Consider the following 27,076-nt stretch of genomic DNA (forward strand, 5'->3'; position numbering starts at 1 on the left):
CTCTGCCCCCCCCGAACTCACCCCACCCTCCGGCCCACTGCACCCTCTCCCCATCCGAGACCCCACCCCGGCTCTCTACCCCTCCCCCAATCTTCCCACCTGACACACCCCCCGGCTCTCTACCTCCCCGGCCGGGCCCTCCCCTGCTACCAGCGACCCAGGCACCTTCCTCTCACCTGAAACTCTGACTCACTCTCACACCCCCCTCAGCTCTTCCTGCGGCGGCCGCTCCGCCCGCAGCCGCTTGGGCAGAGCTCCCAGCCTCTCACCTGCGCGGGGCGGGCGGTGCCGGGAAGAGCCGGCGGAGCTGCAGAGGGAGGTGCCACGAAAAGCCGGCTAGGCCGTCGGGGGAGGTGCCCGGAAGAGCCCATTTCCTCCTCTCCAGTCGGGACGGGTGCGGCGCAGAGACAAAGCGGCTGAGGCGGCTCGGGGCTCAGGATCCACCGGCGCCTCCTTCCCGTCCGGGACCCGCAGGTAACTTCGTGGCCCGGACCCCCTCCCCTCCCACCGAGTTGGAAACTTCTCCTCCGGCCGCTAATGGGGCCTGGCCCGCGGCCCCACCCCCGGGTTACCCCTCCCCCCGCCAGCGGGCCTGGGCCGAGCAGCTTGTCCCGCCCGCCGCCGCCAGTGGGGCCCGGCCTGAGGAGCCCCCACTCCCGCTAGGCCCCAGGGCGCCTCACGGTGCTGCGGCCCCCAGGCTGGGCTGCCGCGCTCTGAGCAGGGCCCCTTGCCCCGCGGGAGCCGCGCTGCCCCAGCCCCGCCCAGGCCGGGGGGGCCCGGCGGCCTGGCGCGAAGCGGCCCGCACAGCTTCCTGGGGCCGCCTCCCACTGTTCGGGGGGCCGGGCCCCCGGCGGGGGAAGCTGTTCCCCGGCCCACGCCGGTGCTGCCCTGGGCTTGAGCCCCGGAACGGCCGTCGCCGCCTCTGCCACAGAGCCCGGGGGGAGGAGGGGGGCGCCCGGCCCCGCCCTCTTCTCCCGGGAGTCCCGGGCGTTAGCGCTGCCCCCAAACTCTCGTCGCTGGTTTTGTTTTAGGAAGTTGTAGCCGCGTTGGCCCTAGATGTGAGCGGGCCAAGTTTGGTGGGGGAATATTTCTTATAGGCCCCGCTGCTGTTGGCGAAAGAGACCCGCTTTCGAGCACACACAGCTCTTGTCTCTGTCACCAACAGCAGTGGGGCCAAAAAAGAGATTCACCCCACCCACTTTTTTTTTTTTTTTTTTTTTTTTTTTTTACCAACACGTCCCTACTCACTGTGTCCAGCTTCCCTGCTGGAGCATGAAAGACCTGCACAAACAGGAGGAAACTGACTATTGTGAGGGGCTGTCAAAGCATAAGATAACAAAATAGAAAAATACTTGTCCTTAAAATTTCAATTATAGTGATTTTTAGATATTACAGTAACGTTAGTGGGGAAAAGTTTTCACATAAATATAACTTGTTTTGTAAGCTGACATTGTTCCTTTCCAGTCTCTATGTACAGAAAATAGTCTGTTGGTACACAAGTAATCCTCGACTTTTTAGTGGGGTGTCAGATGGCCTAGTACTCTGCATCCACTTACACCACAGCTATATTTTGTCCCTACTCCCACTGATGGAAGTTGTGCTAGCTAATAAGAGGACTGGACTTAGCCCTATATGCTTAGCTCTCAAGGGCAGCAGTTGTAAGGGGAATGTGTTGGCATTGTCTTTCATTATCTGTGGAGGACTCTGTCTAGTGGATTTTGTTTTGTAGTTGAAGATGTGTGGCTGGAATGAGTAATGTTAGGCCTGTAGTCTGCCAGGCAAATACAGTGCTTCCCATTAAGGCAGGAGCTTAATCGTCATGTAGGCTGCATGCCAAAATCGACACATTGCTGTGTTGTCTTGAAACTGTGAAGTGGTGTTTCTATGCTGTGTTCACTGTAAGGAATGAGAGAAAGTGTTACATAAGAAGAGCCTGCAACTCACTTTATTTTATAAAGAAGAATGGCTTGGATTGGTTTTCACTGGATTGGTTTTCACTTTAGGCATCAATAGCTTTATTTTAAGGCTGTCTTGTTGTGTAGTCTACCTCTGACTTGCAAAAGCAGTAAAACACATGAGAACTCGTGTAACTTTATTATAACAACTATGTTACTCAACAGGTTCTGGGTGGGTATAGAGCAGGGGTGGGCAAATTTTTTGGCCCAAGGGCCACATCGGGATTGCACAACAGTATGGAGGGCTGGGTAGGGAAGGCTGTGCCTCCCCAAACAGCTTGGCCTCTGCCTCCTATCTGCCCCCTTCCACTTCCCACCCCCCTCAGAACCTCTGCCCCATCCAACCGCCCCTGCTCCTTGACCCCTGACTGCCACGACCCCGTCCACACCCCTGCCCCCTGAGAGGGCCCCCGGGACCCCACCCCCTATCCAACTCCCCCTGTTCACTGACTGTCCACTGACTGCCCCCTGGGACCCCTTGCCCCTTATCCAGTCCTTGCTCCCTTACCATACTGGAGCCAGCCATGCCGCTGCACTGCCTGACACGAGCGGCAGGCCAGAGCGCTGGTGGCACAGTGAACTGAGGCTGCGGGGGAGGGGCCGGGGGCTAGCCTCCCCAACTGGGAGCTCAGGGGCCCGGCAGGATGGTTCCGCGGGCCGTTGTTTGTTCACTTCTATTGTAGAGCGTAGGGAACCTGATACAAGATGTATTTCTCTTCCACAGTTACTTATACAATATCTGTACAGCTACCTGGTGATCCCTCTGAACCCTTCTATTTCTGGTCAGTAGTGCTGAGCTGGTCAGTTACTCCCACTGGTCACCTGCTGTCAAAATCCTTGTCTATCACTTGACTACTGCACTAGTCTCCTATCTGGCCTTGATGCTTGTGGCCTGGCTCCCCTGAAGCCCATTCAAAATGTGGGTGCAAAGATGAGAACATAAGAGTCGCCATACTGGGCAGACCAAAGGTCCATCTAGCCCAGTATTCTGTCTTCCGACAGTAGCCAATGCTAGGTGTCCCAGAGGGAATGAACAGAACAGGTAATCATCAAGTGATCCATCCCCTGTTGCCCATTCCTAGCTTCTTGCAAACAGGCTAGGAATACCATCACTGTCCATCCTGGCTAATTGCCATTGATGGACCTATTAAGATAAAGAGCAAAGGCTTGTTAGTCTCTAAGGTGTCACAGGTACTCCTTTTCTTTTTGCAGATACAGACTAACATGACTGCTGCTCTGAAAGGCTTGATTGTCATTCTCCCCTTCTCACTCTACCATTAAGTATCTTCATTGGCTTCCCCACCTCCAGTCACATCATATACAAACTTACCCTGAAAGTTCTTCTCAGTTTTGCTTATCTTTACTCAGCCAATGATTCTAGCCTTAATACCACAAGAATTATCCCATCTTCATGCATGTGGGGTAGCAAAACTTCCAGTCCAAACTTGTAAAATCGCCATATTTTCCTCCAAGTCATTCCTCAAAACATACCTGTGTCCTAGTAGGTACTGGAAACCAATCTGAAAATTACTAAGCAGGTAGTGCTTTGTAACTACCGTCCTTCTCTTGCCTAAGAACTGTGCATATCTTGTCTGTTTCCCAGTCTCTTCCTCCCTCCTGTCTCTTCCCCCCCCACCCCTTGTATGTCTCTGACCTGTTTTATGTGGTCTATTCAACTGTAAGCTTCTGGTGTCAGACTGTTTACTGTGTCTGTACAACATCTAGTACAATAGGCCCATGATTTGGCTGATCTCTAGGTGCTAGAATAATGTAAATACATAATGAGCTGCCTATGTCTTTGAACAAAGTTTTTTGTTTAAAAAAGGCCTCTTTTGAAAATGAAATGCTTTACATAAATGTTCTTAAGAAGAATCATTGTGTCCTTTCTCTTAAAAATATAGATAAAAACTAAAACACAAAACAAATTATCAAAGGCTATTAAAAACTTTGTCTAGTTTTATTTTTCAACCAATTCTAATAAGAATCTGAAGTGGAGTAAATGTTTATGTAAGGAGGGCAGAGTTGGGATTAGAACTCTTATCCTCACACTAATAACTAAAATATTCAACACAATTATTTTAATATTAAATGTAAAGTTTGTAAGCATCTGGAGGCCCAGAAACTAAAGTAGTGAATTAGTATATTCACTTTGGTTTCTTCTTGTGAATTTTGAGATGCTGTTAGACATGGGTAATGGCAAGAAATTCATACAGTTATGTTTCTTCATTCAGAGAAGTTCTATAGTCCAAATAAAATTAATTGAAGGATAACAGATTTAAACAAGAATATTGCATAGATCAACTATTTGAATGCCTCCCTTCTTGCAACTCATTGAGAAATTGATCTTACAAAAGAATCAACAATGGCAATGTTTAAACTAGAAATATATTTAAGTAGACTTTTAATATGAATTGAAATTAGATCCTGTTGTCAAACTGTGGTAATGGTTTCTTAAATTCCTTTCTCATGCAAGGAATTAATTGGAAATGTTACTTACCATCTGTGATGAAACTGAAGTAATCCATAGATATTAAGATAAGCCTGGAGTGAGGACTTAAGTGATGATAAAATGCTTGTTTTATCAGTAAAACAGTGTTGGATATTAAATTGAACTTACTACAGCTTTTGAATTAACTGGACATCAAATAGAATATGGCCGGAAGAATACTTACTGAGGTGTTAACCTGAAACTGGACTGTAGGCCCAATGAATGTTTGTGTTCTTTTCTCTTGTAACACAATGCCTTTTTCTTAGAAATCCCCAAATACTTATTCTGCTGAACTTGAAAATTTATGCACGTAAGGGTTTGTCAACACAGGAAAGTTTTATACCAATATAAGCTAAGGCAGTGGTTCTCAACTCTGGTCCACTGCTTGTTCAGGGAAAGCTCCTGGCGTGCCGGGCCGGTTTGTTTACCTGCCGCGTCTGCAGGTTCAGCTGATCGCGGCTCCCGCTGGCCATGGTTCACTGCTCCAGGCCAATGGGGGCTGCAGGAAGGGCGGCCAGCACATCCCTCGGCCCGCGCCGCTTTCTGCAGCCCCTATTGGCTTGGTGGCGAACTGCGGCCAGTGGGAACTGCGATCTGCTGAACCTGCTGTCGCGGCAGGTAAACAAACCGGCCCGGCCCGCCAGGGGCTTTCCCTGAACAAGCAGTGGACCAGAGTTGAGAACCACTGAGGTAAGGAGTGAATTGATACTGGTGAAGCTTCCAATGTGGATATACTTTCTCATGTGGTCTAGCTTTGCTTGCTGTGCAAGGAATTCAAGGTAAACCAAAAATAGCCATTCTTATTTCAGAATAAATCTCCACAAGACCAGTTATACAGATTTAATTTTTAGCTGATACAACTTTCCTGTGTAGACAAGCTCTATGTTACTTTTCAGGGTGGATTTGATTTAAATCACTAGTCAGGAAGACTCGATTTAATCATGAATTTCTTACATAAAAGTGCGTTCTTGTTGGTTGTTATAACCTTAATACATAGTCTTCACAATTCAGAGACAGATGTACGTTTCGTTTTTTAGAAGGTATACACTATATATTTTTAAAGTGATTTATTTTGAAAACCTTTCAGATTAGTTTTACAGCTATATGAGAAAGTGAATGATTGTTTGGTTATTTCATTTACCAAAGGTAATTGAAGCAGATAGTTCACCTCCCAATGACTTCATAAATATCTCCAATTCAACGGGTTAATCATTAATACAGGAGGATTTTCTTGCCATGGTGTATTAGGAGGAGAACATCACCAGCGCTGGTCTTGACCTGCTGCTCACAAACCAGGAAGAATTAGTAGGGGAAGCAAAAGTGGATGGGAACCTGGGAGGCAGTGACCCTGAGATGGTCGAGTTCAGGATCCTGACACAAGGAAGAAAGGCGAGCAGCAGAATACGGACCCTGGACTTCAGAAAAGCAGACTTTGACTCCCTCAGAGAACTGATGGGCAAGATCCCCTGGGAGAATAACATGAGGGGGAAAGGAGTCCAGGAGAGCTGGCTCTATTTTAAAGAATCCTTATTGAGGTTACAGGGACAAACCATCCTGATGTGTAGAAAGAATAGTAAATATGGCAGGCGACCAGCTTGGCTTAACAGTGAAATCCTTGCTGATCTTAAATACAAAAAAGAAGCTTACAAGAAGAGGAAGATTGGACAAATGACCAGGGATGAGTATAAAAATATTGCTCAGGCATGCAGGAGTGAAATCAGGAAGGCCAAATCACACCTGGAGTTGCATCTAGCAAGAGATGTTAAGAGTAACAAGAAGGGTTTCTTCAGGTATGTTAGCAACAAGAAGAAAGTCCAGGAAAGTGTGGCCCCTTACTGAATGAGGGAGGCAACCTAGTGACAGAGGATGTGGAAAAAGCTAATGTACTCAATGCTTTTTTTGCCTGTCTTCATGAACAAGGTCAGCTCTCAGACTACTGCACTGGGCAGCACAGCATGGGGAGGAGGTGACCAGGCCTCTGTGGAGAAAGAAGTGGTTAGGGACTATTTAGAAAAGCTGGACGAGCACAAGTCCATGGGGCTGGATGCGTTGCATCCGAGAGTGCTGAAAGGAGTTGGCGGCTGTGATTGCAGAGCCATTGGCTATTGTCTTTGAAAACTCATGGTGATCGGGGGAAGTCCCGGATGACTGGAAAAAGGCTAATGTAGTGCCCATCTTTAAAAAAGGGAAGGAGGAGTTATCCTGGGAACTACAGGCCAGTCATCCTCACCTCAGTCCCTGGAAAAATCATGGAGCAGGTCCTCAAGGAATCAATTCTGAAGCACTTAGAGGAGAGCAAAGTGATCAGGAACAGTCAGCATGGATTCACCAAGGGCAAGTCACGCCTGACTAATCTAATTGCATTCTATGACGAGATAATTGGCTCTGTGGATGAGGGGAAAGCAGTGGACGTGTTGTTCCTTGACTTTCGCAAAGCTTTTGACATGGTCTCCTACAGTTTTCTTGCTAGCAAGTTAAAGTCCATTCATTCAGCCCATACTATAAGGTGGATAGAAAGCTGGCTAGATAGTCTGGCTCAACGGGTAGTGATCAAAGGCTTCATGTCTAGTTGGCAGCCAGTATCAAGTGGAGTGTCCCAAGGGTCGGTCCTGGGGCCGGTTTTGTTTAATATCTTCATTAATGATCTGGAGGATGGCGTGGACTGCACCCTCAGCAAGTTTGCATAACACTAAACTGGGAGGAGAGGTAGATACGCTGGAGAGTAGGGATAGGATACAGAGGGCCCTAGACAAATTAGAGGATTGGGCCAAAAGAAATCTGATGAGGTTCAACAAGGACAAGTGCAGAGTCCTGCACTTAGGACAGAAGAATCCCATGCACCGCTACAGACTAGGGACCGAATGGCTAGGCAGCAGTTCTGCAGAGAAGGACCTAGGGGTTACAGTGGACGAGAAGCTGGATATGAGTCAACAGTGTGCCCTTGTTGCCAAGAAGGCCAATGGCGTTTTAGGCTGTATAAGTAGGGGCGTTACCAGCAGATTGAGGGATGTGATTGTCCCTCTCTATTCGACATTGGTGAGGCCTCATCTGGAGTATTGTGTCCAGTTTTGGGCCCCACACTACAAGAAGGATGTGAAAAAATTGGAAAGCGTCCAGCAGAGGGCAACAAAAATTATTAGGGGACTGGAACACATGACTTATGAGGAGCGGCTCAGGGAACTGGAGTTGTTTAGTCTCCGGAAGAGAAGAATGATGGGGGGATTTGATAGCTGCTTTCAACTACCTGAAAGGGGGTTCCAAAGAGCATGGATCTAGACTGTTCTCAGTGGTAGCAGATGGCAGCATGAGGAGTAATGGTCTCAAGTTGTAGTGGGGGAGGTTTAGGTTGGATATTAGGAAAAAAAGTTTCCCTAGGAGGTGGTGAAGCACTGGAATACGTTACCTAGGGAGGTGGTGGAATCTCCTTCTTTTGAGGTTTTTAAGATCAGGCTTGACAAGTCTCTGGCTGGGATGATTTAGTTGCGGATTGGTCCTGCTTTGAGCAGTGGGTTGGACTAAATGATCTCCTGAGGTCCCTTCCAACCCTGATGTTCTATGACCAGACAGACATTTCAATTGTTTTATTTAACTAAAACAACGTTATGTATTCTAGATTTTTTTCTTCAACAGCAAACATATAATATTATAACAAACAAGCATATGAATTTTTGAATTTAGTTAAACATTCAAGTTTTTTTTAAATCAGGTTTGTTTTTGTTAAAATTGTTAACTAAAATAGTTAATGAAATATTAAAAAAAAATTTAAATTGACTGTGTTGGCCAGGTCAACATGAGAAACATAAAATATTGGCTTCTCAGTCGTCTTTACCTTCATTTTCCTGTTTGTTCATAACCTGGAAAAGAAAAACAAGCTTTATTGCTTTTTCAGGTCCCAAATGATTTCTCAATTTGGAATGAATTAGTCCAAAGGAAGAAAATATTCTTTCTACACTGATAGAAGGAGCTACTGCTGTTAAAAGTGAGATTATCATTTCCACCAGTTCACTGGTGTGAGTTTCTTTTAAAACATCACCAGCAAACCTGTATTTCTTGAATGGTTCTTATTTCCAAACTGGGTCTCTCTTACGCCCTGCTGCCATTATAAGTTTTCCATTCTAGTGAGAGAATGGTATGGTAGATCTCAAATCAATGAAGGGTACACTTCTGGAATATGCTGCTCAAACAGTTTCACTTTTGTTTCTACTGCCTGTCCATCTCTTCTCACATTTATCTCCAGACTTCTTCTCCTTGTCCAGATCTATTCTGCCCCCAACAATCTTCTTCTATACATTAAACTTTTTGAAACTTTGCACTTTTAGAGAGAGGTAAGGGATTGACTATGTACACAAATTTGCAGATTTGCACAGTGTTGAGGTCTGTTATTTCTCACCTCTGTATATTTATTTATTTAAAAACATTTTTGCTGTTAACAAGCATGTTATCTCTGGAGACACAAATCCACAGTTTGAGAACTGCAAAACTAAGCATCTCTGAATATGGTATCTTCTAGACTGAGCACTGAGTCCCATTGGGTAGATAGAAAGATTAACCTAAATAATCTATACAGAAGCCCCTGGAATCCCATAAGATTCGGTCCCTAATCCATGAACTATTGGAACTCATTTACAAAACTTTTCTTAAACATTACATGAATATATAGTCTCATACTGTTGAATTAGAATTTGTAATCCCTATTGCATGAAGAGATATCTTTGAGCTATAATGTATCTTTAACTTTAGATTGTTTTTCCTCAAAAATCATTTGATCAAAAAAATCCAATTTAAATAAAAAATCCATTGTTTTTTTTTTTAAATTGATTTTTATCCACCCTGTTACTTTTCAGTACTTAAGTGGCTGAGCAGCTATGGAAAGAATCATTCTAAGAAATTGGGTATATTCTGGAATTGCTAAAATTGTCATATTCTGAATATCCTTTTTGAAAGGACTGGACTGTTGATTCCAAAATGTGCTTCTGTAATGTGGAAGTTTGGTAGGAGATTATTACTTCCATTTTCTTTATAACAGCCTTATGCTAGTGCTGTGTCTAGTTATATACCAGCCAAGATGATTTAAAAGAACAAGTTGCATACTTACCTTGAAATACTAACAAATTGGGAGTTTTATAGTGTTTATAACAAATTTAGTGTTATCGCTAGTTTGGAGTAACTCCACTCAATGGATCTACAATTCAGATTTTGTTCCTCAAGGATTGGTTTGCAGCTTTGGAGAAAGGTTGCAGATGTTTGAGACTACAGCTTTAAAAGTAGTAATTAGCTTACCCAATGTACAAGATTACAATTCTGTGGGTGGTTATTTATCCCAATACTTATTATTGGAGGAACTAAACTAAACAGGGAAGCTTTTGAGAATCACTTGTTGTGTCATAAAGCAATGATAAAAGTAGAGCATGGAGTTTAACAGACGAAGAATAAAAAACAAAATTTCAGATCCAGCTGCAGATTGGAGTCTTTCTGGTTGGAAAATGAGGTTACATCAGCCTTGTTCCAGGATGAACAGGGAATGTAGTGAAGACAAGACTAACATTCTTTCTGCCCCGACTACCCTTCAAGAAGAAGGAATGAGGTCAATAGTAAACTGACTTTCTGTATTGCATGCAGTACTGATAAGATACAAATAGCTTTCCTACTTACGTGTGCATGTGACCTTGCCATTCTCCAGCAGAAGCAAGCGGGTATCTTGATTTAAGTTTGACTCCCTGATTTGCCAAAGCAAGATAAAGTGTGGGTGGGAACCAGGTGTGTTGAATATGGAGGAAATCAGACAAATGACAAAAATGGAGTGATTGTCTGACTTGTAGATTTAAACCTACTATGAAGCTTTCTCTTAGTGAGAAGTTGTAGGATGTAGAAGATCAGTAATTCTGGGTTGCTTTATGCAGATGGCTTGGATGGGGGTTTTAAGGCCTTGTCTACATGGGAGAACTTATGGGTATAAATCTATTGATATGTCTCCATGTGGATGCTCTTATTCTGGAAAGGGTGCTTTTTTCCAGTTTAGCTTATACTGCTTTCAAAGTGACATAAGATGAGCTGGAAAAAGGCACTTTTTCTCCTGAGTAAGAGGGCCCAGATGGGGATTCATCATGGGGAAACTTCCTAGTATAGACAAGCCCTTATTTTTTTGGTCTTTGTATAGCTTTGTACTGTAGAAATATGTAGCTCCTCTAGGGATTTAAAGCATTCTAAAGACATAGGGAAAATGTTGTCTTTTCGTTCCTTGGCCTTATTGTCTCTCCCTGATATGTCTTCTGCTGTGCCACTTATTAATTTGTATTGCATTATGGCGTAGAAGTTTCAGACCCATTGTGCTAGGCTATTGCAGGAACCCTCTGTTATGTTTCTATCTTGGAGAATTTTTAATTTACTTATTCAAATCTAATTCTCCACTCGTTTAATATGGAATGGCTCTGAATAGTGACTGGTGAAGATCTACAGCAGGGGTTCTCAAACTTGGGGTCATGACCCCTCAGTGGGTTTCAAGGTTATTATGTGGGGCTCACAAGCTGTCAGCCTCCACCACCAAACCCTGCTTTGCCTCCAGCATTTATAATAGTGTTAAATGTGTGTTTTTAATTTATAAGGGGGGTCGCACTCAGAGGTTTGCTGTGTGAAAGGGGTCACCAGTACAAAAGTTTGAGAACTGCTGATCTAGAGAAGGTAGGCGTCAGAACCGGCCTCTCCTGTGCTCCTACAGTTCTTAGGGAGGGAGGGGCCATATCCATGGATGGGTTTGGGGGGACTTAACTCTGCTCACTCCAGGCCTTGGTTGAGGATGTGGCAAGTAATGCAACAATGAAAGTGTAGGTATGTGTGCTCAGTCCTGCAGAGTGGATCCCTCAGGTGTCCAGTCAATAAGCCTAGCAGCTGGCAGTCCAGAAATGAGGAGCCGCTTGAGTTGCTCCCTTCTTTAGTCAGTGACCCAAAATAATGGGTGAGAGCAGAGTAAGCCACTCAGCTGCAGGATTGGGTACTTGTGTTGGTAACAGTGCCCTCTCTCCGGACGCACAGCTCAAGTAAAGAGACTTCTTTAAGAAAGAAGGCAAGGTTTGTAGTGGATAGCGTGAGAAATGTTTTTCCACTTCTACTAGGTAGGTTGTCTTATGCACCTTTGCTACTGATAGTGTGCCTTTTACTACTGTCTCACCCTGCCTTTCGTGAAAGCTTCTGCTTTCAGTGACAGGGATGTTGAAAAATGGATAGCAACTCTCCAATGTCTTCTCTACACTGAGAAAATGCATCCTATTAAATGCCTTACACACATTTTAATATAACTTAGGCAAGGACAAGTTGTGTATAAAATGACAACTAACATTTTAAGGCATGATTAACTTTAGCAAAATACAGTCTCATTAAAAATGACTTCTATATCAGAAAACTGGAGGATAATAAGTGTTGTACCTATATTTTAAAAAGGCCCTATTGGTAATCCAGGGGATTGCTGACCAGTAACCCTTACACTTGCACCTGGTAAACTGGTTGAAATAATGATTAAAAAATAGAATTAAACACCTGAAAAGTATGGCAGGGTCTAACAAGCATGGTTTGTGCAAAAGGGAATTGCATCTTGCTAATCTACTGATTGTGTTCAAAGAATTCTGATAAAAGGAGTGGATAAAGGAAAACCAGTTGATCTAATTTTAGATTTTCAAAGGGTTTTTGACAAGGTCTTTTACAAGAAGCTGCTAAAACTAAGTGCTCATGGGGGAGAAAAGTATTGTCATAAATCAAACTGTCTGGGAGAGAGAAAACAGAGAAGAAATAAATGACTAATGTTCATCATAGCAAAAGGTTAAATGTGATCCCCAATGGCTGCAGATATCCTGGAGCAGCTGAGAACACTGCATCATCCCAGACCCTGCAGCTGGGTGCCACAAGGTTCCACGGTAGGTCTGTCTATATATTTATTAATAATCTGGAAAGGAGGTGAGCAGTGAGGTACTAAGAAGACTGACGTTCTTCAGAGGGATTTATAGCTGTTGAATGGGCAACATGATGTCAGATAGAAGTTCAGTGTTGATAAATGGAAAGTAATGCATATTGTATTAAAATTTGAGCTACTCATATGCCATACAGAGTTCTAAATTATTTGTGGCAACACAGGAAAGGGACCTTTGTATCGTTGTAGACCGCCTGACGAAGACTTCGATTCAATATGCTGCTGAGGTCAAAACTGGCAAACAAGGTGGTAGGATGCACAAGGAATAAGAGAGAGTAATACAGATGATGTCACAAGGTCACTATATAAATAGTAGTATACCCTCTTTCAGAACAGTGTGCAGTACTGGTCAGCCCATTTCAAAAAGGATATTGCAGACCCTGGTGACAAATGATTAGAGGCGTAGAAAAACTCACATGAACAGTAATTGGAAAAAAATGGAATTTATTCATCTCCTTTTTAAGGTGAATAGTGGGGACATAAGTGTGTATGAAAGTGACGAATGACATAGAGATTGTAGATCTAGCGCTTGTGTCCTCCCCATCTCAACACAAGAACAGTGGAGCATTCAGTGAAATTTAAAGAGTAATTAGTAACCGATAAAAGGAACTCATTTTTACTGAATGCCCAATTGTCATTGAGGCCAAAAATTAATAAGAATCGGGGTGGATAACAATATCCCAGTGTAGACAAGGCCCAAATGATCAAGTGACTTAGGCTTTGTCTATATTCGGGCAGGTTTAATAGTTTACAGGCATAACCCCTACTGTTCCAGTATGAGTGGTTTTTTGTTTTAGTTTCATTTGTGTCATATGGGAAGAGATTTAAAAAGAGGTAGTGAAGTAATGCAACAGTCCCTTAACGAGAATCTAAAAGTGCAGGAGTGGAAGGAGAGTAAAAGGGGGATCTGCCAGCAGAATGAGAAGTGCCGGCACAAAAGCACGGAGCTCTAGCAGCAAAGCATGGATCCGCTGATAATCATCATGGAGCGCCAAGCGGACTCGATCTAGGCGCTCGTAGCCATGCACGTGGAGCACTACCGTGCCCTCCCCCCCCCCCCCAGTTGTCCCAAAACACTTTCCCCAACATCCAGATTCTTATTGCCACTAGCTGCCTCCAACACCTGTAGCTTCACCGCCCAGCCCTGAAAACTACAAGCCTTACTCACTGCACTCAGCCCCCATCACCATGCATTATAGCCATCCTGAAGTGTAGCACTCATTGCACAGCACTCCAGACAGGGAGGCTGAGTATGATAACAGGACATATGCAAATTTGTGATTGTTCTGTTTCCCAAGCAGTTGTTTCTTTTCAATAAATGCATTTTCTTTTCAATAAATGGATTGTTTGGCTTTGAAAACCTTCTTTATTATTGCATTAAGTAAAAGATACCTTAGCCCAGGAAAGAAACAGGCACTGCAAGTCAGCGTAGCAAACACAGATTCCTACTAACATTAGAACCACTGCACTTCACTCCCATGCAGGACACCAGACATTACTGGTGGCTTTCAGCTTCAAATTGCTCCCTCAAGGCATCCCTATTCCTTGCAGCTCCGTGCTAGGCCCCTTTAATAGCCCTGCTCTCTGGCTGTTCAAATTCAGCCTCCAGGTATTGAACCTCTGAGTTTCGTGCCTTAGTGAATCATTCACCCTTCCCTTCACAAATGTTACGGAGGGTACAGCACGTGGATATAACCGTGGGGATGTTGTCGTCAGCCAGGCCCAGCTTCCCATACAGAGAGCACCAACGGCCCTTTAAATGGCCTAAAGCACACTCCACAGTCATTCTGCACCGACTCAGCCTGTTGTTGAACCGCTCCTTGCTGCTGTCAAGGCTCCCTGTGTAGGGTTTCATGAGCCACAGCATTAAAGGGTAAGCGGGGTCTCCAAGGATCACAATGGGCATTTCAACTTCCGCTATGGTGATCTTCTGGTCTGGGAAAAAAGTCCCAGCTTGCAGCTTCCTGAACCGGCCAGTGTTCTGAAAGATGCGCGCGTCATGCACCTTTCCGGGCCAGCCTGCATTAATGTCAATGAAACGCTCCCGGTGATCCACAAGCGCCTGGAGAAAATAGAGAAATACCCCTTCCTATTAATGTACTCGGTGGTCTGATGCCAGAATTGGAATATACATGCCATCTATCGCCACTCCACAGTTAGGAAACTCATTTGTGCAATGCCAGCCACAATGTCATGCACGTTACCCGGAGTTCTGGTTCTTCTGAGCAGGATGTGATTAATGCAAACTTGCATCAACACAATTCCAGCGGTTGACTTTCCCACTCCAAACTGGTTAGCGACCGATCGGTAGCTGTCTGGAGTTGCTAGCTTCCAGATTGCAATAGCTACCCGCTTCTCCACCTTCAGGGCAGCTGTCAGTCTTGTGTCCTTGCGCCGCAGGATGGGGGCGAGCTCATCGCACCGTCCCAGGAATGTGGCTTTTCTCATCCAAAAGTCCTGCAGCTACTGTTAGTCATCCTAGGCTTGCATGACAACATGATCCCACCACTCAGTACCTGTTTCCCGAGCCCAAAAGTGGCGTTCCACAGTTTGAGCATGTCCATGAGTGCCACAAGCAATCTTGTGTTGTATGTGTTACTCGAGTCAATATCATTGTCGGAGTCCTCACTGTCAGTTTGGATCTTAAGGAGTGACTCGACTGCCAAACATGACGTGCTGGCAAGACTCGTCAGCATATTCCTCAGCAGTTTGGGCTCCATTCCCGCAGACCGAAAGGGAAGAGAGAGCGTGTGGTACAAAAAAACCTTGAAAGATGGCGCAAAATGTGGACAGAAGCACAGGGATTGCTGGGATGCGAACCAGTGCATCACGGGGCATTGGGACAGGACCCAGAATGCCCTACCTCCTTCCCACAAGCCACAGCGCCAGAATGGGAAAAGAGGCTCTGTGGGATAGCTGCCCATAATGCGCTGCTCCCAACGCTGCTGAAAATGTGCTCACGCCAGTGCGCTTGCAGCTCTCAGTGTGGACAGACTGCAGTGCTTTACCTACTGTGCTCTCTGAGGGCTGGTTTAACTCAAAGCGCTCTACATCTGCAAGTGTAGCCATGCCCTCAGTTGTTCGTAAAGTATCGTTGAGGACATCAGAAGCTGCTGTAAAAACAGTTAAGTATTTAAAGCAGAGGTGGGCGAACTGTGGCCCACGGGCCCCTCCTGCTCAGCCCCTGAGCTCCTGGTCTGGGAGGCTCGCCCCGGCCACTCCCCTGCTGTTTCCCCCTCCCCCGCAGCCTCAGCACGCTGTGCTGCCAGCGCAATGCTCTGGGCGGCCAAGCAGCGCAGTTGCAGAGGCGCAGCCTGACCTGGTGGTGTGGGCAGCGCGGCTGTAGCGCCACCAGCCACCGGTGCCCCAGGCAGCACGGTTAGAGGGCAGGGGAGTTGGGGGGTGGGAGGGGGCAGGGTGATCGGGGGGCAAGTCAGGTTGGGGGGGGGGTCTGGAGGTGGTCAGGGGACATGGAGGAGGGGGTGGTGGATGGGGCAGGAGTCCTGGGGGGGGGCGCTTGTCGGGGTGAGAAGCGTGGCGCGGGGGGGTTGGATAGGAGTTTGGGGTGACACAGCCTCTCCTAACTGGCCCTCCATACAATTTTGGAAACGTGATGTGGCCCTCAGGCCAAAAAATTTGCCCTCCCCTGATTTAAAGGCTTAAAAGACTGTCTCTGTATGTGGTGGTTGTATGGAGTAGAAAAGTGGAAGATGGATTTGGGCTAGATCTGTGCCAGGAAGAGCTTAGGTACTGCATTTATAGGTGCTGTAGAAACCCCTATGGTCATGTACAACATGCAAGGTGGCAATTGATGTGCTTTCCAAATCACACACCTCCCTGAGAATACAAGCACAATTGTACATGTCCTAGTCCCCGTCTACTAACATGGATTTAAGAGCTGCTTTTCCTGTACCCGCTCTTTTGCATGCCTCCTGTGAGGAGCATAAGTCAGTGTTAGTAAGATCTAACTTCTTTGTAAAGACTTATTGCTTAATGTTGAAGGGGGTCTGACCAAAATCTTGGGAGTGACATACCTGTGCAAGCTGTTGATGCTGAACAGGATTTCAGGTCTTTTGAATGAACAGTGTTTTCTGTCATGACTCTACTTCCATTTTGATGTAGTTTTCTATTTTCTTTGTGTAGTTTGAGTTCTTTAATTGGATCAGCTAGACTTCCATTAAGTCTATAGCTGTGTAATTGACCTTATAATCAAATTGCTCCAAAACCTCCTTCAGTTGCTTTGCAAATTCAGTGCCTATGTAGAGTTTTCATATACAATGTGTATTGTTTTGCTCAGTCCTCCTCACTCTAATGCACATGTCAACTTATTTAATGGTGGATGGATTCAAATATAGAGTCTGAAAATTCCTCTTCATATCATTGGGAAGCTGTCATCAAAAAAATTCCATAAGGCTTACGGGGTGGGAGAAAGCTGGCTGAAGTTGGAAAATTCTGTGGGACTGTTGAGTATTAGTGACTTTTTTTAACAGAGCTTTAATATTGTGAACACCCATACATCAGAAGTTCAAGGTGACTAAATCTGAAAAATTCTCTTGCTAGTTTTATCATGGGTTTCAGATCATTGAAAAGCAAAGTGTGAAGACCTCTCATACCACACCCCCGCTCCCCATCTTTGAGCAATTTTGTGGTGCTATACTTCGTGCTTTTCTTTTCAGATGTAAAATCCCTCCCCCCAGGCATACTTGTAGCCAACAACATGTTACATCTTCTGTTCAGTCAGCCAGCTTGCTTTATATTAGTGTTGGTTCTTCTAGATGTTGCAAGCAAAGAACTAGTAGCGGACCTATGAGTCTAAAGCTGCCAGAAGGAGAATAGTCATGTTGAAGTGCTTCAGTTAATAACTAATTTTATGTTTCATTTAAGTTGATATTCTTAGTGTTGGAGGAGGTTTTAACTTATCAAGTTCATGTCTTTGCCTTTTAAGTTTTATGGCTTGATCACTAAATTCTGCCACTTTTTGTGTAAGACATAGCAGGTTGTTTCTGAATGAAGCTGACAAAGAGCTGCTGAAGTCCTGGGCAGGGCCTTAAGTCATCATTGTGACTTTTGATTATGACAATAGCATAGAAAATACCTTGCTTGCAGGAACATCACTGATCTGCTCTTTTGCTTCAGTAGATGCTTTCATTCAGTAGCACAACTGATCTTGGAAAAAAAAATTTTCTGCACTATTCATATGACCATGAATCCTTTTGCCTTGCTATTTAACAACCCAGGATAAATTATGTTTTTCTCTAGTCCATTCAGTTGTTTCCTACCGTGTTAAGCATGCAAGTCAAATAACATACACTGATGTTTAGTGATCATTAATACTAATCACTCATTTGCTACATAAATCAGCAGCTTTCACAATTTCAGAAATTAGGTGAGGGCTTAATCTAAGTTTGAAATATAAGTTTTTTCTCTTTCTCTTCATAGGATACATTATTAGGTGTACCTTTATGTAAGCATCTAGATTCCAGCAAACCAAATCCATCCAATAACTCGCAGCTTTGACTCCTGAGTAGTCAATTACAATTGACTGCACACTGGCAGTGCCCTTCTCCAGTCACCAATGACTCTCTATTCTCTTCCAGCTTCTGTGGAGTTGTTTAATTTTTCTTATTGTCTTCTAATAGATATAACACAAACCTTAATCTCACCACTCCATTCTTGTCAGAGTGGTTCGCTTTCATTCACAGATTGAAATTAGAATCTAGTGTTTCTGATGTCCACTTTCAAATATGTTCTGTTTCTTTAAATACTTCAGAAATTTAAAAAAATAGAAAGTGTGGTTTCAAAGATAAAATGTCATCCAGTTGCTCGTTTCCCTTGAAGTGTGGATTTTTTACAACTGTGCTGAACCATTTTTGTGGACTAACCAAATTAATCATCGCAGTGGAGGAATGAAATTGGCTCCCCATACATGCTGACTTCAAATTTAGAGCTTTAAGAAAGGATCTTTCGTATATTGTATGTACTAAAATCATGTCTGCCTCAGGAAGGCTTTGGGGTTAGCCTTTAATTACAGTAGTATTTTGAAGAATGAGGTGATGTTAACTAAAGATTTGCTGTCTTGGGCTCTAACAAACCAGATAACTTCAGTCCGTATATCTTTCTGTATTTAAAACTTCTAATAAACGTCTGGATTAAAAGACTTTTCAGCCAAAGAATGCAGTATACTACACATTCATAGTAATTTAGGAACAAAAAGGTAGCTTTAGGATATGAGTGAGGCCAATCTTCATTATTTCTAACTGCATGGCTTATAGATTGCACTTTTACTGCAGATTGAATGCTTAAGTAGATCAAAACAAAAATACCATGATTTCTTTGCTTCTTATTGCCAGTAATCCGGGTGTGTGTGTTGTTTTGTTTTTTGTTTTGTTTGGAAAGCCAAGCAAGAATTCATCTTGCAGCACTGACAGATTCTTGTACCAACTGATAAAGTTGGCTAATTTGTAGTAGAAACTTGAATCCATGTTTGTTGGTAAAATTTGCTACTCTATGGGTGTCCAAGGATAAGTCTACATGTATGGCACTGCAACGGCATAGCTGTACTGATGCAGCTGTATTGCTGCAGCATGTCTGGTGAAGATGCTCCATGCTGATGGAAGAGAGCTCTCCTGTTGGCATAATAAAACCACCTCCACAAGCGGCAGAAGCTAGGTCTGCGGGAGAAGCTTTCCCACCGACGCAGCGCTGTGCACATGAGTGCCTGTGTCAGTGTAATTTATGTCGCTCAGGGTGGTTTATTCACACCTTGAGCGACCTAAGTAATGTTGACATAGTGGTAATGTAGACGTAGCCCAGACTTCGCTTGTTTGAGGGTTGCCCTTTTTCTTTTAGGATATGTGTTCAGTTCTGATCAGCACCCAGGTTCACCTAGCTCAAGTGTGAGGAGTCACACTGCAAAGCCATACCCCAAGCTACTGGCCAGGTCTACCCTACAGACCTATAGCGGTATCCCTATGTTGCTCAGAGGGTGCGAAATCCATATCCTCTGAGCGACATAGTTATACTGACCTGATCCCTTGTGTAGACAGAACTATGACAGTGGGAGAGCTGCTTCTGACATAGTTACCACCTCTTGGGGAGGTAGATTAACTATGCTGATGAAAGAAGTTCTCCCTTCAGCATAGGAGTGTCTTCACTTAAGTGCTGCTGTGGTGCAGCTGCATGGCTCTACATGAAGACAACTGTATCCTCACTAGGGCTGCAATTTCCTGTGTGTTGCTCTGACTTCTGGGGTCACATCCCACAGTTCTTCATGCTGAAGTAAGCTGAGCTGCTCTGATTCCTTCTCAGTGAATAATGGGAGAGCTTGTCTGTACTTCTGGGTACATGGGCATGTGTGTGTAACAGGGTGGCCTACTCCTTTTAAGGGCTAGGGTTCCAGGGAGCAGCTGGCCCTGTTCTGGAATGGAGCCCAGCTGGCAGGTGCTGGGAATCGTGACCCAGCTGGAAGCATTAAGTGATGGGGCTGATAATTTCCAGCGAGGGGATTTAAAGAAGTGCCCCAGCTCTGAGAGGCAGGATTTAGGAGAGGGCTGGGAGCACTCTTTCTTGTGCCTATGGAGGGAGGCTGAGGGAGGGCAGGAAAGACCTGTGTTGGGGGAAGGACCAGCACATTAAGCTATTGACATTCTTAGTTGGAGAACAGGACTGTTGCTTTTTGTTCCAATTTCCTTTTGTTTAAAAAAATAAACAGAGCTGGTCCTCCAGAATAAGGCTACAGACTGAACTGGGTGCAGCCAATTGTTTGTCCCAGCTGTTGGTCTGGTCTGCAAACCGAAGGGGAATTATGAGAAGGCATTGGACTGTCACACGCAAGTGTCTTGACCTTTGTCCAGTCTGCAAAGTGAGAGGGTTACCAGCCCAAGTGAAAGACCATCCTTGGCTTTAACTAGCTGAGCCAGCTTGCTTGAGTTGAAAGCACCGCTAAACTCAGATGAGAGGGTGAATGTGTGAATGGAGGGTGTGGGGTTTTTTAAGGGTAACGCTTGAGTAAGAGCATGGGCTAACTCTGCAGTGAAAACATATTTGCTGGGAAAACTAATCTGGTTGCAGATCCCCTGGCACCTCTGCTAATAATTGAAGTAGCTCATTTGGCAATGTGTGGATTTGTCTCCGGTGTTAGAAGACTTTGTGGCACTGAGGTTTGTGCGGGTTTGAGCATTGCAGTGTAGGATCAAAATGCACTGGTAGTACTGAGGGTAAAAGGAGCATGCTTTTTCCTTCTGTTATGTGTAGCATGCTTTATTGTTAGCTATTTTTCACTTTTCAATCAACTATTCAAAGTGAATATCCTCTTCTCCCTCCTCTCAAAAGTAGTGTGATGCAACTAGATCTTTAAAGAAGTAGGGTGTCTTCACTTAAGCTTCTAAATATCTATTTATCTTTATGCACTCTCTCTAATAAATCTTGTTGCGTGTTTTTGTTTTTACCTCTAGTAATACCTTCACACCAAGTCAGGCTTCCCTGCATTTGGCTAGAATCCTGCTTGAATAGTTTAACTTTTGGCAACCAATAGTCTAAGAGATTAAATCAGACAGCTATTCTGAAGGACTGCAGTATGGCTTTGAATAATTAAAAGGATATGAGCATGGTTCTGTGCTCAATCTGAGGATGTCCTCTATCAGTTTAAGGGATATTTTAACCGAATGATAAACTAATACAATATCTCCTATGTTTGCTGCAATTGGACTCTCACACAGCTCCTTTAATTCTTTTGAGGCAACATGTTTATGCCAAACAAGAATGAAAAAAGCTTTATGTAAGTAAAGGCATCAGGCTATTGTGTAAGCATTTCAATTCTGAAAATGCTTGCTTTTTGTGAAATCATCATTGTTATGGTCTTGAGAGCATCTTATTAGATGTTTGAGAAGAGCATGTCTTCCACCTCCCCCATGAAAGAATTAGACCTCATGTGCATTAAATCTAACTTTAGAAACTTTGGTTGTACTTATTCTTCCCTGATAAAATGCCAAGGTTCTGATTCTTAAAGTGGAGGGTGGAAAAATAACATACTTTTAAAGTCAAGTTAAATTGTAAGTAATTTGGACCTGTAAAGGAATTACAGTAGAGAAGCTGTCAAGATCTGATAGGCCTTATCCCTGTCCTATTGAAACGTGTCTTGACGGGGAGGGGTAACACACCAGAATGTGCATAGGGGTATATGTGTGACAGGATCACATGTTGAAAAAATGCCTTTGTGTGAGGGCATCTGACTCAAAGGAAGAATGTGACAGGGTTTTCATGGGTTACTGGAGGATTTGTAGCTGGAATGATGACTTTACCTGTTGATGATGAGGGAATAAGGCAGCTGGGAGGGGGTCGGTTAAAGACTTTTTTTTTTAAAGGAAATTAAATGTAAAAAGTTGCTGTGATCAATATGACAGTTTCCTGCACTCTTTGGGAGATTTTATTGAGGGCACGTCTACGCTGGCAAAGTTACAGTGCCACTCAGAGCGCAGAAGGAAAATGGCTATTGTGTGTTCACACTGACAGCTGGCTGCGCAATAGCGTGTTCACACTTGCGGTACTATTTGGAGCGGTGCACTCTGGGCAACTACCCCACAGAGTACCTCTTTCTCTTTTGCTGTGTGGGAAGACAACAGAGGTCCCAGAGCATCCTGGGTCCAGACCCAATGCCCCGTGATGCATTGCTTCACATCCCAGCAATCCCTGTGCTTCCATCCTCATTTGGCGCTCTCTTTCAGTGGTTTGTGTATTGCACCCCCTACCTCTTTTGGGCTGCAGGAATGGATTCCAAACTGCTGACCAGTATGCTGTTTGCTCTGACCAACATGTCACGAGTGGCAGTGGAGTTATTCCTTAAACTACAAAAGAAAGAGGAGTGCAACATTGATCTCACCACGCATGGTAACTTTGACACGAGATTGCTTGTGGCACTCACGGAGGTGCTGACCACAGTGGAAAGATGCTTTTTGGGCTCAGGGAAACGAGCATTGAGTGATGGGATCATTGTCATGCACATCTGGGATGATGAGCAGTGGCTGCAGAACTTTCAGATGAGGAAAGCCACATTCATGGGACTGTGTGATGAGTTCACCTCAGACCTGTGGCACAAGGACACGAGAATGAGAGCTGCCTTGCCGTTGGAGAAGCATGTGGCAATTGCACTGTGGAAGCTGGCTATTCCAGACTGCTACTGATCTGTTGCTAACCTGTTCAGAGTGGGAAAGTTGACCGTTGGAGTTGTATTGATGGAAGTGTGTAGGGCCATTAATCGCATCCTGCTCTGAAAGACTGTGACTATGGGCACATGACATTGTGGATGGCTTTGCCCAAGTGGGCTTCCCTAACTGCGGAGGAGTGATAGATGGCACGCATGTTCCAATTGTGGCACCAGACCATCTAGCCACCGAGTACATTAATTGGAAGGGGTATTTCTCTATGGTTCTCCAGGCACTTGTGTATCTCTGTGGGCATGTCATGGACATTAAGGCAGGCTGGTCAGGAAAGGTGCATAATGCACGCATCTTTCGGAACACTGGCCTGTTCACGAAGCTTCAAGCAGGGACTTTCTTCCCGAACCAGAAGATCACCGTAGGGGAAGTCGAAATACCCATTGTGATCCCGGGAGACCTTTCCTACCCCTTAGTTCCATGGCTTATGAAGCCATACACAGGGCACCTTGACAGCAGCAAGGAGCGGTTCAAAAACAGGCTGAGCAAGTGCGGAATGACACTGGAGTGTGCATTTGGCTGTTTTAAAAGCCTGCTGGCAATGCCTGTATGGGAAGCTGAACAAGGCTGATGACAGTATTTCTGTGCTTATAGATGTGTGCGGTACGTGCCATAATATTTGTGAAGGGAAGGGTGAGATTCTGTGGCCTGCATTGTGCAGGAGGTCAGACTAGATGATCATAATGGTCCCTTCTGACCTTAATATCTATGAAGTTTCACTCAGGGCTGGACCTCTGAGGCTAAGCACCTGGAGGCTGAATTTGAACAGCCAGAGACCAGGGCTATTAGAGGGGCACAGTGCAGGGCCATAAGGCTCAGGGATGTCTTGAGGCAGCAATTTGAAGCTGAAAGCCACTAATATTTGTTGCTATGCTGGGGATTGCAGTGCTTGTAATGTTAGGAGGTGATTGGTGCACATGATGCAAGAAGGGGCCTTGACATAATTGTCTGTTGCTTTGCAGTGCTCTTTTTTTCCACTTAATAGAATAAAGATTGCCTTCAAACAGAATTTTTTTTTTAAAAGATAACAACCGGAGGAAAGAGTCAACCAAAAAAATTCATCAGTGGGGAGGGGGATGGGGAAAGAGAAGGTCTCAAGAGGAGGAGGGGTCCTGGGACAGCTAAAGATTTGTTTCAGAGTAGCAGCCTTGTTTAGTCTGTATTCGCAAAAAGAAAAGGGGTACTTGTGGCACCTTAGAGACTAACCAATTTATTTGAGCATAAGCTTTTGTGAGCTCCAGGGATCATACCCAGCCGCCTTCTTTGGAGTACAATGCTGCAGGTGCTGTACTTCAGCAGGGCCAAACTGCAGAGGGATAGGTATTGAGTGCAAATGATAGTGGGAGTGCTGGACTGTGAGGAGGGAGGAGTGGAATGCTGCAGGTAGAAAGTGGAGCCAGGAGGTTGATAAGTGTGTTGGCTGTGTGTGTGAAGCACATAGGAAAGAGTTTTGGGACAGCAGCTGCAGGGGAGGGCCAGTGCAGAGCTGCTCGGTTTAAAGAGCTAGTATCGCCTGGAGCATGTCCACTTGGCGCTCCATAATGTTTAAGAGAAGCTCCGTGGCTTCTTTCTGGTGTACCGCATTCTCCTTTCGGTCCCTCTTCTTGCAGTCCCGCCAGTCCTTCAATTCCTGTTTCTCAGCAGCGGAGTGCATCATAACCTCACGGAGAAAGTCCTCCTTAGTTGTTCTTGGCCACTTTCTAATTCTGCGCAGCCATTCTGCCTCTGATAACAAAGAGGGAGGCTGAGCTCCCAAGGTCATCTCTGAAGTTCAAATGCAACATTTTACAGAAGCAGTATTGTTTGCAACACAGACAACACTGATTGAGGGCTTTAAAACACAGCCATGACTCACACATCTGTCGCTAACTAGCTGACCACAGGCAATCACACATGATCCACAAGGCCCCCAAAATGGTGAGTAGCCGTAGGAACAAGGTAAATTATTCTTCCCGGACCCTGCTGTACACTGGGCATGTGGTTCTTGGGGAGAGCCAGCACTATAGGGAGGGCCCCATAATCATTCCTGACCCCACACTTTCCACAGGAAGTGGTCATTATGGAAGAGATCTCGCTGCTGACGGTGAGCAGGGAATCAAGGGAGGGTCTTCTCCAAAGCAGCTCTGCAGAGGAACCTGAGGCTGTGGATTGCCCAGTATCTCCACACACATTTCCTGGAGATCTGTGAGGGAGATTCCCGTGAAGTGAGGGAGTCTATCAACAGCCTGCTCAGACCAGGCATGTGGGAGACAAACTTGCTTTCTGCAACACTCCTGCCCCCCAACAACTCGCTTCAGCAATTCCCCAAATCAGATCCACTTACCAGGGCCTCCTCTCCTGTTTGTGCTTTGCCATGATCCGACTGCTGTAACTGGCTAGTCTCCTCCAGGGTAAAAATAAAAAAGCGCTCCTGACTGCATGTATCTTTGGGCTTCAAGTTATCCTCTGGGTCCCACTCCCCCTCTTCATCCAAGATTTCCTCCTCCTGGCTTGATCCACTCTTGACTGGCATGCGAGCCAGCAAAATATCCACAGGGGCCTTTGCAGTGGAGCTGGGGTCGCCTCTGAGTATTGTGTCCAGTTCTTCATAGTATCGGCAGCTCGTGGGCGCAGCACCGGAGCAGTGGTTTGCCTCCCGCGACTTGTAATAGGCATTCCGCAGCTCCTTCACTTTTACCCTACACTGCAATATGTCCCATTCATGGCCCCTTTGTATCATGCATCGTGAAATCTGTCTGTAGGTATCAAAATTCCTACGGCTGGAGCGCAGCTGGGACTGGACAGCCTCCTCTCCCCAAATGCTGATGAGGTTCAGCAGCTCAGCATTGCTCCAAGCGGGGGATCGCCTGGTGTGTGGAGCAGGCTTGGCCACTTGGAAAGATGTGCTGAGTCCATTGCATGCATCACCCCTTCATGTTTGCTTGGACTTTCAAATTTGCAAAGGAATGTATGGGGTGAGGAGGCTTATAACTATATAAACTAAGAGCTTGTTTACACAGGCAACTTACAGCGCTGCAACTTCCTCACTCAGGGGTGTGAAAAAACCCTGTTTGAGGTGTGTGAGAAAAGGTGTGTGAGGTTATCTTTTATTGGATCACTTTTGTGGTCAGAGAGACAAGCTTTGGAGCTGTCCAGAGCTCTTGGGTCTTTCCCAGACCTGTGTAACTCAAAAACTCATCTGTCCAATAAGCGATTATGTCTCACCCATGTTATCTCTAATATTCTAGTACTGGCAGAGCTACAACATTGCATAAAGGAGTTACTGAGATTCGTGGGGGTGCTAGTTATGAGCTATGAACTTGTAACCATACAAAAATCCCTTGGTGGGGTTTGAAGGATTGATCAGCTGCTGGAGTCCTTGGTGGGGGAGGGGCCTGATCTCTGGTAAGCTTATTAGTATGCATGTAAGCTGACTTGTGTTTAATGTTTTTCTTTGTAATGCTTAACGAGAGATGTGGTTGCTTGTAAAGAGCTGTGTGGTAACTGATAGCTGTGGGGCAATTATACTGTTTATAGACTCTGAGGAGAAAGCAAAGCAGGACTATTTAAGCAGTCTGACTTGCTGGGGAATTCAGTAGGCAAGGTACTGTGCAGTTTGAGAAAAATCATGGGCCTCATCCCAGGAGAGAGGATGGCTGGAGAGCCAGAAGCCTAAAAGTTGGTGCCTTTGCTGGCCCACAGAGGGGGAATACAGGCGCAGTTGCTCTGAACTGTGATAGTAGCTTCCCTTTTTTTTAAAAGCAGTATCAGTTTTAGAAAATTACTTGGGTAATCTTGGGTTTTGCTTCTAAGTAATTAGCAGGGGTGGCCAACCTGAGCCTGAGAGAGAGCCAGAATTTACCAATATACATTGCCAAAGAGCCAGTAGCTCCCCCTGCTCCCAACGCCACCCACCCACCGGCAGACCCACCAATCAGTGCTCCCCCCCCCTCCCCTATCCCAGCACCTCCTGATCAGCTGTTTCCTGGCATGGTAGGAGAGAGGACACTGCAGACTCATGGGAGGGGGCAGGAAGGGGTGGAGTGGGGGCAGGGCCTGTGGCAGAGCCAGGGGTTGAGCAGTGAGCATTCCCCAGCACACTGGAAAGTTGGTGCTTGTAGCTCCAGCCCTGGAGTTGGTGCCTATACAAGGAGCTGCATATTAACTTCTGAAGAGCCGCATGTGTCTCCGGAGCCACAGGTTGGCCACCCCTGAATTAGAGAAACATTTTTCTGTATTCTAGTTTATCTGTAACTTCAAATTAGTAACTTCACATAATTCCACATGGGCCTTTGGCACATCAGCAATGAAGACAAGCATGTAAAATGCAAAATTGTAAGTGAAGACAAAGTGGATGGGGGGGTATACTTCAAGGGCTGGTATAATACTTGAAACTTTCAACCACTCACTGAAACTGACTAGAGTTGTCTAGCAGGACCTGAATGCTGTGGTCTCTGTGATTTGATATAAATATTCAGTTACTAAA

At 45.2% G+C, this 27,076-nt stretch overlaps 1 protein-coding gene across 1 annotated transcript in view; it reads left to right on the forward strand.

Annotated features, from left to right (window-relative positions):
- The first annotated feature begins 328 nt into the window (after positions 1-328).
- CTNNA1 (catenin alpha 1) overlaps positions 329-27,076 on the forward strand; it is a 202,582-nt gene continuing 175,834 nt past the window's right edge. Inside the window, exon 1 of the mRNA XM_084637020.1 lies at positions 329-474. The gene's annotated coding sequence lies outside the window, so the exon portion shown is untranslated. The remainder of the gene's footprint in view (positions 475-27,076) is intronic.

Source organism: Lepidochelys olivacea (genome assembly GCF_965140295.1).
Source record: "Lepidochelys olivacea isolate rLepOli2 genome assembly, chromosome: 8".
NCBI classification, from domain to species: Eukaryota; Metazoa; Chordata; order Testudines; family Cheloniidae; genus Lepidochelys; species Lepidochelys olivacea.